The following is a 13,260-nucleotide window of genomic DNA, read 5'->3' as shown; positions in this document are numbered from 1 at the left end:
AAATTTGGCATTATTAGCATCCATCTCTAACCACCTGAGCCAATCTCAGGGCTATCTAGGCACCCAGCACTACTAAAATACTCCCCAAACCATATCCCCAAGCGCCACATCCCAACACATCTTAAATACTTCTAGAGATGGTGACTCCACCACCTTCCTGGGCAACTTATTCCGATGCCCAACTACTCTTTCAGTGATTTTTTTTGTTTTCTGATATCTAATCTGAGCCTCCCCTGGTACAATTTAAGACCATTCTTCTTGTCCTTTCACTTGCGTTATGGCAGAAGAGACCAACCCTTACCTCACTACAGGCTTGTTTCAGGTAGAAAGCAATGAAAGTCTCCCCTGACCTTCTTCTTCTCCAGACTGAACACCCCTACTCCCTCAGTCACTCCACATAGGACATGTTTTCTAGATCCTTTACCAGCTTCATTGCCCTTCTGTGGACACACATCACCTCAATGACCTTTCTGAAGTGAGCAACCAAAACTGAACACAGGATTCAGGGTGTGGACTGATCAGTGCTCAGTACAGGCAGACAATCAATTCCCTAGTATTGCTGGCCATAGTCTGAGCAATTCCCAATACACTCTTCTCCAAGACAGTAGCTGTGTATGGAGCTGTTTTAACCCAAGGGTAGAACCCAGCACTTTGCCTTATTGAACCTCATACAGCTGTGCTTGGCCCATTGATTGTCCTGCCCAGATGCCTCCGCAGAGCCTTCTTACCCTCAAGCAAATCAACACTCCCACCTAACTTGGTGTTGCCTGCAAATTTACTGAGGATGAATATAATCCCATTATCCAAACCACTGATAAAGATATTAAACATGTCTGGCCAAAATTATGAGCCCTAGGGAACACTACTAGTGACCAACTGCCAGCTGTATTTAGTACCATTTAGCTAATACTGAATATGAATTGTTTGGAATGAATAAAAAAACCAAAGAAATAAAAGTGAGCTGCTCCCCCCTCCCTCTCCCTCCCCTCCTCTCCCTTCTTCATTTGGCAACTAAGCCCCACACAGCCCCACACAGCCATTCTCTAACTCCCCACTCAGGATGGGGGGAGAGATTCATAAAGATGAACAGGAGAAACTCATGGCTTGAGGTAAAGACAGCTTAATAGCTAAAACAAAAGCTGCACATGCAAGCAAAGAAAAGCAAGGAATTTACTCACCACTTCCCATGGGCAGGCAAGTGTTCAGTCAGGAAAGCCAGGCTTCATCACACATAGTGATGACTTTGGAAGACAAACACTCCCCTTCCTTTTTCTTCCCCCCCCCAGTTTATATGCTGAGCATGATGCCATACAGTATGGGAAATCCCTTTGGTGAGTTGGGGTCAGCACATTGTTCTCTCCTCTCTCAACTCCTTGTGTACCCCCAGCCTGCTCCCTGATGGGGTGGGATAAGGAGCAGAGAAGACCTTGATGCTCCACAAGTGCTGCTCAGCAATAACTAAAACATCTTTGGGTTATCAACATTGTTTCCAGCACAAAACTAAATCATGTCCCCATACTAGCTGCTATGAACAAATTAACTCTATCCCAGACAAAACCAGCAAAACAAGTAAAGTTGGGTTTATACTAGAATACAATGCGACCTTGTAAGAAGTGATGGTGTTGTATAGCAAGTGGAATTCTTCTCTCTGAATGATTGCTCCTGGACTCCTGCTTGCAGTTATAAATATGCAGTGGATTGCTGCAGATAAGCCACAAATTCCAATTGTACATTTAGGTTTTTGAAAGTTGTAAGAGGAGAAAAGTACATTCTGCTGTTCTGACCAAACGCCTTTTACTTACATACTTTGATCACAAATTTGTGTACAGTCTATGGTAAGTTTGGTTTTATTGCTGTGCTTTAGAATATTTAAGTCATAGTGGCAAATATTAATTGCAAACATTACAGATGATCCTTTGGTAACCTGTAACAAATTGCCTCCTCATAGTACAACACAGGTGGAAGATCATTATTCAGATTAACTAGCACACACTTTAATATCCTCCAAATTAATCTTATAAAATGCATGACATATTCATCAAAATAAAGACTGTCCTGCAAAATTTGGGACAGATGGCAGTGCAAGATGACATCTTTTCTAAATGTGTCAAAATATTCACTCATTCAAGCAATATGATTGGTTGCACATTGCGGGTGCATTATTAAAATAACAAAAGCAGTAAAATTCACTTGCATGAACACCTGCTGCTAGAGTGACTTAATATAACTAAGTCAAAACATATAATTAAGTAATATAAATATAATTACTTCACTGACAAATAAGTTAACAGTGGCTATTGCAATTCTTAAAACATTTTAAGTCAGTGAATTACACCTGTATTTAAACTTATAACATTTAAAACCAAAACATACCTTCCTAAATGATACTTAAGGAAGTACCCTTCCTACCATATAGCAAAATATAAGAATAGACACACAGCAGGCCTACTAGCTCTCTGCTAGATGAGATGGTATATATTCCTTTACCACTTGAAACACCAGAGTATAGAAGTGATTGATAAGCCAAATATCACAGAAAATTTATATTTGAGAATTCAAAGCACTATCTGTTCTCTATTGAGGATCTGACATGGGGCAGAAACAAAGATTCTAGAAAAGAGCTGCAGATTTTTTTTTTCTTAATTAAAAATCTTGAAAACTCTGCTTATGGAATCTAATATAAGTCTTCTGGAAGGAAATCTCATAAAGGTATGAATATGATTTTTATTTCAAATGAGGGCACGATCTTCAAGACCCCCTTGTTTTGTTCTCTGCTCTGTCCTCAGTGAAGTCAGGCAATGTTCACCTGTTCTTAATGCGTGGGCTTGCACTCCGGACCGTGCAAGTGCTGTTAACTGATTAAGCTAACATGCTGTGGATTGAAACAAGGTGTATCTGTGGAGGCATAAGCACATATTTGCTACACCACCCCCAGTCTGAAACTATATGCAGGAATGAACCACAGACTGTTTGTTGTAGCATGTGGTAACAACCACAGGGCCCCCACTTGACCATCACTTAGCCTAGTGGCTAGCTAACTAAAATATGACCATCAAATAACTGGCCTCCTTATGAAAAAAAAAATAGGAAATATGTTTAAAATTATTGGGCACAAGGCAAATGTCTGCTTTGCTGTTTTTTTTCTGCGAGGACAGGGAACAGGAACAAAATGCTTTACTGCTTGGTGTACAATTATACTGTCAGCTCCACGAAAACGCAGATGGGTGAAGATGGTAACAACAGGCTGGTACTGTAGAAACTGCTAGTAGAAAGGGTTAAAGACTGCACTTGCTGTACATGACCACGGAGCAGACAGACCGGCAGGGTGAATTGTGATCCTCCGGAGCACACGCACACAGACAGGGACACCTTCTGTCCTCCGTGCGCGCAGTGCCCACCTGTCCAGCGCCCCGGTGCCCGGTCCGGCTCGGCCGGCGCCGCTCCGCGCGGAGATGCGCCGCTCTTGGCGGGGGTCTGTGGATGGAGATGCGGTTTCTGTAGCGCTGGGCTGGCTGCGGGGAGCCATTGGCTGGCGGCTTTGTGAATTTCATTCAGTTTGGTCCAATAGCGGGAGGAGAGCGCCTGGTACAGCCTGGACCTCTCCCCCCCTCCTCTTCCCCCCCCCCCACCCCCCCCATCTCCCTCTCGCTCCCAGCTCGCCTTGCCTTGCAGATCAGTCTCTCCGCGGCTCGGTCTTTCTGCATAGGCAATCACAGCTCCTACTTGCAGACTCAACTCCCTCTCGCACTGATTGCAATGAATTTTCTGCCTGAATGTAGGTCGCTTACAACCGAGAACACCAGTTTCCTTCAAATCCAGTGTTGTTGTCTTTCTTCTTGTTATTTTTAATTTTTCCCCCTTTTCGTGGTCGTTGCATTCCTTTGGAGAAGCCAATCGCATTGGATTCCAAAAAGGAGAGCAGGAACCGTATGTGAATAATCCTGGCTGCATGATAGCCCGAGAGGATTTCCTGAAAGATTCTGGCTGTGTAAAAAAGACCCCTATGCTTCTGCAGCTATTCCAGTGTTAAGGTAGGAGTACCGGATTTGCAGTTTGAGTGTTCATTTGCATTTTTTTTCCTGTTGTTTTTTTTTTTTTTTTTTTTTTTCTGTTCACCCCCCCCCTTTTTTTTTTTTTTTTTTTCTCGGCGAGGGTGGGGGAAGAGAGGGAGAGGTGTTGCAGTTGGTACTCTGGCAAAGGGCGAGCAGTTTGCTGCAGTCGACTGTGCTTTTACTTTTCCCATCATGATAATGCGATACTTTCTTTTTGACATTTCCACCATCATACGCGATCTTCTTGTCACATATGCATATTTATGCAAATTTATTTCTTTTTTACCCACTTCGGTCCGTCCCTTATATACCCCTTGCACCATAATTTGTTTGGAGGCATTTTGCTGCAATCAGCTATTTGGAAAGGCTCTGAGGTTCTGTGTGAGATGTTTACAAAGTAGCTTTGCCGTACGGGGAAATAAACAGAAGAGTGTGGAGGAGAGGAGGGAAAAATATCTGCAGTACAGGCAGAGAAAGAAAGAGCGAAGCCACAGTTTCTTGCAAGCGCAAAGAGGGGCAGGAGCGGTACCTCATGCTCTGTGTGAGCCTGTGGTTTTCAGGGAAACACAAAACCAACACGTAGGGTTTTCGTTATCCACTTTCCTTGCCACCACCACAGCCACGAAAAAGCAAAAAGGGACGGGGACGGGGGGAGGGGGGACGACGACAAGGGAGGTGGCTGCTCGGAGGAAATCTCGGATCTTCTGGGATTAAGCGGTTCACCCGCTTTCGCTTAAACTATTCTGTGGTGGGTTTTCTTTCCTCCTCCCTTTCCCCCTTTTTTTCCCCCCCTTTCTTTTCTCCTTCTCTTTTCTTTTTTTCCCTTCTTTATTTCCTTTCCGGGCACGGGTAAAATGCCCGCTTTTGTGATGGGCATGGGCTTCCGCACGTGATGGAGCGGGGACTGGCACTGGGGAGAGCCAGCGTGCGCGAACCGGTGGCGGGGGGCGGGGGGAAAAGAAAAGGAGAAAAAAAAAAAAAGAGACAAGCACCAAGCACCACCACCACCCCCCTCTCTTTCCCAGCTCGGCAGTAAATCGGCTTCTCTGCAAAGCTGGGGCGGGGGCGGGCGAGGCGGGGGCCGGCGTGCTTTGCCCCTTCGCCGCGGGAGAGGCCGCCGGCAGCCCCGCACCGCCGCGGGCAGCGGGGGCGGCCGCGCCGCAGCCGCGCTGACGGACGGGGCCGGAGCGGCCGCCGTTCCGCCCGCCCCCGCGCGCATCTCGCGGGCGCGCCGGGTCGGGGCGGGCAGGGCGCGCTCTGCGGAAGGGTGCGGGGCACGGGCAGCGGGAGCGGCTCGGGGCGGGTGTCCCGCCGCCGTGCCCGGAGCGGGGCTGTGGATAGATGGCGTCGCGGCCGGGAAACTTGGCCGGGTTGGGCGAGCGGCGTGAGGGGGGAGAGAAGTTTGCGGGGGCCGCGGCGGCAGAGGCGGGGCGCGGCCGCCAGGTGGCGGTGCGGGCCCTTCCAGCCGCGCGCCCGCCGCCCCCCGCGCCGCGGCGCCGCGCGCCCCCCGCGGGCCCGTCCCGCGCGCGCCGCCCGGAGCTGGGGCCATCAGCCGGCCCGGCCCGGGCGGCAGCGCCGGGGCCTGAGGGAGGGAGGGCGGAGACAGCCCGGGGAGAGCCCCCGGGGAGAGAGAGCCCCCGGGGAGAGAGAGCCCCCGGGGAGAGCCCCCGGAGAGAGAGAGCCCCCGGAGAGAGCCCCCGGGGTGAGCCCCCGGAGGCCCTGCCAGGTGCGAGGGACTCGGCCGGGCGGGCAGCCAGGAGGGACGGCAGCACCTGAGCTGTGATTCACGGTGCCCGCGCCCGGCTGTCCGTCTGCAGCCTCCCTGGAGCTGCTGCCTTGCGTAGGGATGGCTGAAACGCGGCGGCCGAGTTGGGATGTTTGGTATTTGGAGAGAAAGCAACACCACGAGAAAAACCCAAAATATACCCCCCACACCACCCTTGAAAACACCCCTTTAGCCTGATGTTTGATGAGTGCTGAAAGCAAGCACTGAAAAAATTCTAGTTTGGTTTTAAATGAAGAACGTTAAGGACGTACGTGCATGTGTTTAGGAGGTTAGAATTCAAAGCTTAATTGGAGGAATTTACAATTATACCAAAATGGAAATCCCTGCTATTCTTCTCTTCTCAAAACATAAAAACATCTGCTAATGCAGATCTCATATATTAAAGGGTAATATTTTCCTCATATCATGTGGGACAAAAATTTTTATTAGATGTATATATCCTCAGCACTAAAGAAATAAACTATTTGTCACCTTAAGGATCAATTATTTGCACTAGTTTTAAATCCTAGCTAATAACACTTCTTTGCATTGTAAAAGTGAACTGATTTAATATGTCAAATGAACTCTCTATTTTATTTTCATTCTAATTACTCTGTATCCTATCTATTAATATCTGTGTCGACTTCTGTATAGGTAACCTTTATATATGTGCATTAAGGCAGGAAATTCCAAGTATTTTTTGCTTATATTGCTGAGTAGAGGGTTGCATGCATTGTCTTATGAATCATATTCCAATGAATCATTAAGATTTGAGAACCATAAAAACATGTCTTGCAGTTTCTGGTCACTCAAAACAGCAAAGTCTATGGTGGCATGTATTTTTCTCAGAATCATAGAAAAAGAAATTTAATTTTGACATATTTATATTTGCAAAATTATTAGTCCTTTGTTTATAAATACAGCTATTATTATCCTTTCTCTCTCTTCTCTATTCATATGCCAGTGTATCGTATAGATCCAATTTTTTTTGGTGGTTTGTGTGCAAGTGCAACCTATTAATTTGTACCAAATACTAAAACTGAAATTCAGTTTGACATCCAAAATATCTTGGTCTTATATTCAATGAAAAATAAATTTAAAAAAAAATCCATTTAGCTCTGAATTAGCTTGCTTCTCAAGAGGACCAAGCTAATTCAGAGCTAATTTGAATTCTTTTTTTTTTTTTTAATTTTTCATTGAATCTAATGGTCCTTAGTTTTGATCTCTACTGGAATACATTCATATAGATAAGAAAATACATTTTCCTTCTTCTGTGTTTCTGGAGGAAATGATTACTCACCCACTATAGTTTTAAAATGCAGCGCTGTATCATGAAAATGTAGACTGTAAATCCAGAAATTCCCAATGTTTTTTTCTTGATCAGCAAAGCACAGTGATCAGTGTAATTTCTTTTAAAGTCATCACAATGCGAGCAAACAAAAACAAGCCTCATAGCGTGAACAGAACAGGCCAACTGGATTAAATTAGGACAAGTGATAAAACTGGTAGGTTTACTGGAGATGTCGTGCTAGCCTATATATTGTGTAGTTTTCCAAATACTTTAGCTAATCCCATGTTCTTGGGCAGATCATTCTCCTGAAAATGTTTACATTTGAGAAAAATGTCAATCCTAATAGCATCCTTCAGCTGGAGACCAAGAGGCAGAAAGAAAACCTATTTAACTGAAGCTTTGTATTAAAAATATTATATAGAAACAAGGATCTGTTTGGCCTTTTCTATTTTTTAACAAAAGATTGATTCAAGCAACACTTACTAAATGCTACATAGAGGTTTGCACGTTTGTTTTTGACAGGTTCTCAATACAGCCTCCTCTTGGCCTTTCAAACATGCACACTGCTATTTGATGGCTGAATCACATAGTGTAAAGAACAGCTCCACCTGGGTAGGACAGGAATAAGCATCGTGCTATAACCAGCATATAATTTAGTCATTCTGTTGCTTGAAGACTTGTCATCAGGATTCAAGATCTCTTCTGCATGAGTAAATTGGTTAGTTTTGTGCACAGAATTACAAGGCTGGGAGTCTTTACAGAAATAAAAATCTAATAAAACATAAACAAAAGCTGCACAAATCAATGTAAGTATCTCATGTCCAGCTGCAGCTATCCTCTGTCACAGTTCAACTCAGGTGCTCTCAAGAAATGTTTGTAAAGCATTTATGCTGTGAGCCATTTTGATCCTCACATCTGACAAGGTTATGTACTCAACTATGTCACCTTTTAATGGTTCTCCACTTCTTATTGTATTTGTTTTACTAATCCCCAGATTGGATTTGAAAGAAAAATTAAAAAAACACCATTAAAAAAAATCCCCAAACACCAACAAGAAAAAACACTTTGCTGTCTAGTGGAGGAAGAGAAAGTTACAAGTTTTATTGTCAATACTCTTGGAAACTTTTTAGCAATGAGACAAGACACAATGGTAATAAACTTTTCTCAACTTGGATATAAGGGTAGAGAATAGAAAACTGGAAGATACAATTTTTAGACAGCAGTGGCTGAATTTAAAAAAGCAGGAAATTCTGGAAACGTTTCCAGGAAGCTCATCCCTCTTTAAGCTCATCCCCCCATGTAAACAAATGGGGATGAATTTTGACATTAAAAATAAGCTGTATGTGAAACAAGGTTGCTTTATGGCTTGGATGCATAGCTGACATAAGAGACTGAATAGAAGCAGCCCCTGTAGAACACTGGCTTATCCTGTGAGATCTGCAGTGGGGCTTTACCAGTGTCACAACTAATTCAAACCGAATGCATTACCACATGCTGGAACAATCCCTAGCTAGGAATGCTCAGATTTGTACTGTAATAATCTAAAAATAAATTGTAGTCACTGATGTCACAATGTATGATTCTTTCAGCTGTCTTCTGCACTGAGCCCACACACCACTCATTGTCATTTCAGTAAGTGGCAAGCTCTAGTGGAGGGTTAGGATTTTCCATGCTTGTCTATCTTCTGTTATTTATGTGCTGACTGAGATTTGAAACTTGATGGGGAGATAAGCTTTGAAAATGAGTGGCACTCTTACTGACTCTGGAGTTACTGTTACAATTTCATATATAGTATGACTATAAATAGAAATTTGTATTTACTTGTGTATGAATTTATTTTGAAATAAATTAAAAATACTTTTGAGATTTAGTTACACAGATCATTAAGACTAAGCCCCTTCAATGTTTCACCATAATAGATGACACATGAAATAATGTTGGCATGATTTGATGGTAGCAAACTTCCATCTAGCAGTATTTTTCAGATTTGCATGTGTTCCATGCAGCAGACAAAATGAGATAGACCACTGCTTCTCTGTTCAGACAGTCCAGAGGGAAGACTTTTCCTTTGTCCTCCAGCTGGAGATAGTCATTGCCAATTAGGAGAGGTCTAGGACAGCCAGAAATGAAAGAGGACAATCATGAATAGGATTTCTGACCCAAAGTGTTAATTGAAGTGGTCTAATGGCTTGATTATTTTGAAAATTGTTGCTACTGTAGTGTCTGTGTGGGCTACAGTCTCAGTACAGACCTGGTAGGAAGAGATTTTCAATCTCTGCAGTAGTGTTGCTGTCAGGTTAATAATGGCCTTTCCAGGACTGACCAGTGATCTTAGTCAGTGCCATCATGTGGTGATCTTGTGATATTGTTGTCAGACATAGCTGGGTTAGTGAGCAAGCTTCTTGAAGTGTTAACAACACTTTGGACCCTTAGCGAGAAGATATGCAGTTTAATGCCAACAATTCTTTCAATGATTTTTGAAAGAATTGTTTAGAGAAATAGCATGGAGAGGGCTCAAATAAATTAGTTATATTTTCTGTAACTGGATTTCTTTTACCAGAGTTTTAAACTCTGTTAGAAAGTAAGTTAACAGACTTCAATAAATCTCCTGCTTGGTATGTATTTTTGCTCCAAAACAGATTTTGAAGTAATTATCTCCAAATATCTATTTCTTCTATTCCAATAAACAAATACTATATTATTTATCACATTTTGACTTCTGATATATAAAAGCCTTACTTTGTATCAATCCAAATGTAATAAAACCAGGATAAAACTGATAGCCTCTTTTGAAATAAAAGAATTTTGAATCAAGTCAGATTTCTATTGTTTATTCATATATCTTTTTTTGTACTGATTTTTGTGGTACTGATTTTAGACTTAAATTTTGCATAAATCTTATGCTTGGAAGTAGATGTATCAGACAGTTTTTCTCCTCTTAAATAAAGTTTTTTGCAGACACTACAAAGAACTCTGCAGTTAAAAAGAACAGAGGCTTACTCAACAATTATCAGTAGTTTAATTATGCAACTAAAAATTCTTTCTCTGAAAATAAATAAGCTTTTCTTCCCCCCACCCCTTCTCTTTATTTCTTTACTTACTTTACTCCAACATATATATAATTTCTACTTATATGTCACTTATCCATGAAATACCTCTTCTGAGTACTTGGTTATATGCAGAACAAATTACTTTGAAATCGTATAATATATATGTTTATTTCTTGAGATATGATTCTATCTTTTCTGGTCTATTGTGATTGTCTTCCAGACGTATCTTTTCAAATAAACAAAATTAATATTTTCTTTATGTAGAACACCATATAAGATATAAGCCATATGCTTTCTAATGTACAATACATTGTTACTCATTTTCTTACAGGACATAGCATAAACCCTTAACATTAAAAGACATGTGCAACAGGACCAAGATAAATGGACCATTGACAGATTAGTGCAATGCAATGAGGTCTGTTGGATTCAGTGTAAAGATACCTGTTAAGTTCAAGAGACTTTTGGTCAGGTTCTGGGAGAAAGTAGTATCTGGATAAAATTATATGGAGCATTTCCATAGAGCTGGCAATATCATATATAATGCTTAAAATTTTTCTTCCAACTTCCCATTAACTTCTGCTAATGAAATTGCCTTCAAACCTTTGTTTGAAAAATAAAAAAGAAAGCACAAGCTCTGAAAAATAATGCATCTTCATCCCTTCCTTGAAGAGCTTGCTATAATCATGGAAGATTATGCACACTAAAAGAGTATGCTAGATGATACAGGACCATGTTTTCTCAACTCATGTTTTATTGGTGACTGTGTTTATAAAGACAAATCGTTATACAGTCCTGGTTCCATCTATGATTTCTTTCTGAAGTTTCTTGGATTTGCTTGTCAAAGGAACTAGGCGTGTGTCAGATAGGGTATTCACATCCAGTCTGTTCACCTTTTGATTCAATTATCCCATTAGCTGTGGTGGTACTCAAGTTTTTGCCAACTCTCCAAACTAGCATTTTAACACTGGTAGATAATTCTTCTGGATATTCAATAGCAATATTTTTGGATCATAGATTTCATTATTATTTTATAGGTGATTTGTGACAAAAAACAAGGGGCAAAAATCCTCTTCTGGATTCCAGAAGAATTATGCAAGAGGTGAAGCCCATGTAAATCTTTGGTACATCTGCCATTGACAAAACTCTCTCACATTTATTAATTGGTAGGAATGTACCTGGATGTCATGGGATGTCTTATGCAAAAAATAGAAAAAGATTATAGCAACTACTAGAGGAAGTAGCTAGTGAATTGTTGCTGTATGAAATTTACCCTTCACTCAAAGGTTCGATGACTTCAGGAAAGCAGTCATCAATCATAGTGTTTCTTCTCAGTCAGATATGTAGTCACTGATTGGTTTGCTATAGTTTCCAAAAACAAATATATCTCTACCAATAATGTAATTATTATTATTATTATGTCTGCCTATTCTATTTTATATCATCTACATGAAAGCAAAGATAAGTTCTCAGTACACAATGGCGTGAGGGGAAGTAGAACTTCCTGCAAATTATACACAGCTGGACAGATGAGCTGTGGTGCCTGAGGCTGTGAATTTGTATTAACACAGCCAGCAGTAGGTCTGCTTCCTGAATTAGAAATGTTCAGTGTGTGTAGTTTTCAAATGTGCAGGTGGTGAATTTGGGGACAGATGATGTAGATCCAGTGGTTTTCACAGATTAAATAATAGCAGTTGGCATAACTGGAAATTAGTCATGGAGCTTCGTGAGAGAGCTAGCGTGTTAATTTCACGCTCACTGTGATAATACTTGATTTAGTTCAGGTACACAAGTTACAGTGCAGGTGGACTTACTGCTTAAATCTAGAGTCTAGCAGCTATTAAGAAAATACATTGCTTTGTTTAATCCTACATTTATTATGTCTTTCTTTTTGGCAAGATCTTGTAGTTAAGTGTGAATTCCATTTTTTGAAGACAAATGCTTCTTGTTTCTATTGGTTTGATGTCTACATAGAGATGTTTCAAATACAGCATGTTAGGACTGTGGAATGCAGGCCACCTGGCACCTTAAAACAAAAACAAAACCACAAAACTTGTTCCATTACTCTTACACCAAGTTGTTATGGTCATAGAGAGGCATGGAAGCAGAAGCAAAAGTTCCTCCCTAGAAGAGTTGGCTGACCCTCTCTTGTGCTGTAGAGTAGCAAATGTATATATATCCTTGTAACTTTCAATCTGCATTTTCTTTTTCCTGTTGGTTTAGGAAATAAGATGTTCTAGTGAATTTTCCTCTTGTCCAAATATGTCTTGTCTATAAAAGTTTTAGCTTGAGAAAGCTGAAATTAGAGCATATAGTTAGAATATTTTATTTTCTCTTTCTTAATTTTCTGCAAATTTTTGTTGTTGTTTGTTTTTCTTTTTCTGTAACTTTTTAATTTGTCTTAGCATCCCAGAGCCTGTGAAATGTTTTCCACTCATGACATGATAAAGGTGTAATACTGGTCAATATGATGACCAATAAAGTGGAAGCTCCACTAATTCTTGGGTGTTTTGCATTAGCAGTTCTCTTATTCTGAGTTTGAGTGTCTTTTTGTGAAGGTTTTCTTGTTCTGGCTATGAAAATTATATTAGCTATGTAGAACTTACACTAGCAATGCTGTAGAAAGGTCAGGAGATGGGAGCAGTTGTAATAGTGCCAGTGTGTTGAATTCTCTTAGCTATTAAATACATAAGATTGGAAGGCTAAATAAGCCTTGCATTTTATATATAAATAAATGATCACTGGGTAACAACACTTCACAGAAACATCCTTCTGTGGTAGATTTTATTTTCTGATTGCCCCTGGAGAGTGGTCATTTGGTCAGGCTTGATACTTCACTGCTTCCTGAAATCAGTTAGAGATGGTTTATTCAAGAGGAAACAAAATGTGTAAATAGGACAAGATTCTGTCTGGAGCCTGAGACATCAATGAAATGATGGAGAAATGGCAGTTCCATTTTGGGAGACAATTAATGGGTTTCTTAACAGCAGTGATAGCACTTACAACACCACTTCTAGCTCTTAAGGCCTGAAAGCTAAGCACTAAGCATATTAATGTCTAAAATGTGGAGATTGCATATTCCAGTTCTTACCTTCTCTGTGA

The 13,260-nt window shown here is 41.2% G+C and overlaps 1 protein-coding gene across 3 annotated transcripts in view; it reads left to right on the top strand.

The window, feature by feature from the left end:
* Positions 1 to 3,637: 3,637 nt before the first annotated feature.
* NLGN4X (neuroligin 4 X-linked) overlaps positions 3,638 to 13,260 on the top strand; it is a 157,192-nt gene continuing 147,569 nt past the window's right edge. For 2 of the 3 annotated variants that reach the window (XM_021532002.3, XM_021532000.3), the window contains exon 1: positions 3,638 to 4,031. The gene's annotated coding sequence lies outside the window, so the exon portion shown is untranslated. Of the gene's footprint in view, positions 4,032 to 4,781; positions 4,801 to 13,260 lie in introns of those variants that run through there. The other variant, XM_077781586.1, reaches the window with a different exon arrangement.

Source organism: Lonchura striata, chromosome 2, assembly GCF_046129695.1.
Source record: "Lonchura striata isolate bLonStr1 chromosome 2, bLonStr1.mat, whole genome shotgun sequence".
Lineage (NCBI taxonomy): Eukaryota > Metazoa > Chordata > Aves > Passeriformes > Estrildidae > Lonchura > Lonchura striata.
The sequence above is the reverse complement of the archived record's forward strand: the minus strand, read 5'-3'. Positions and strand labels throughout refer to the sequence as shown.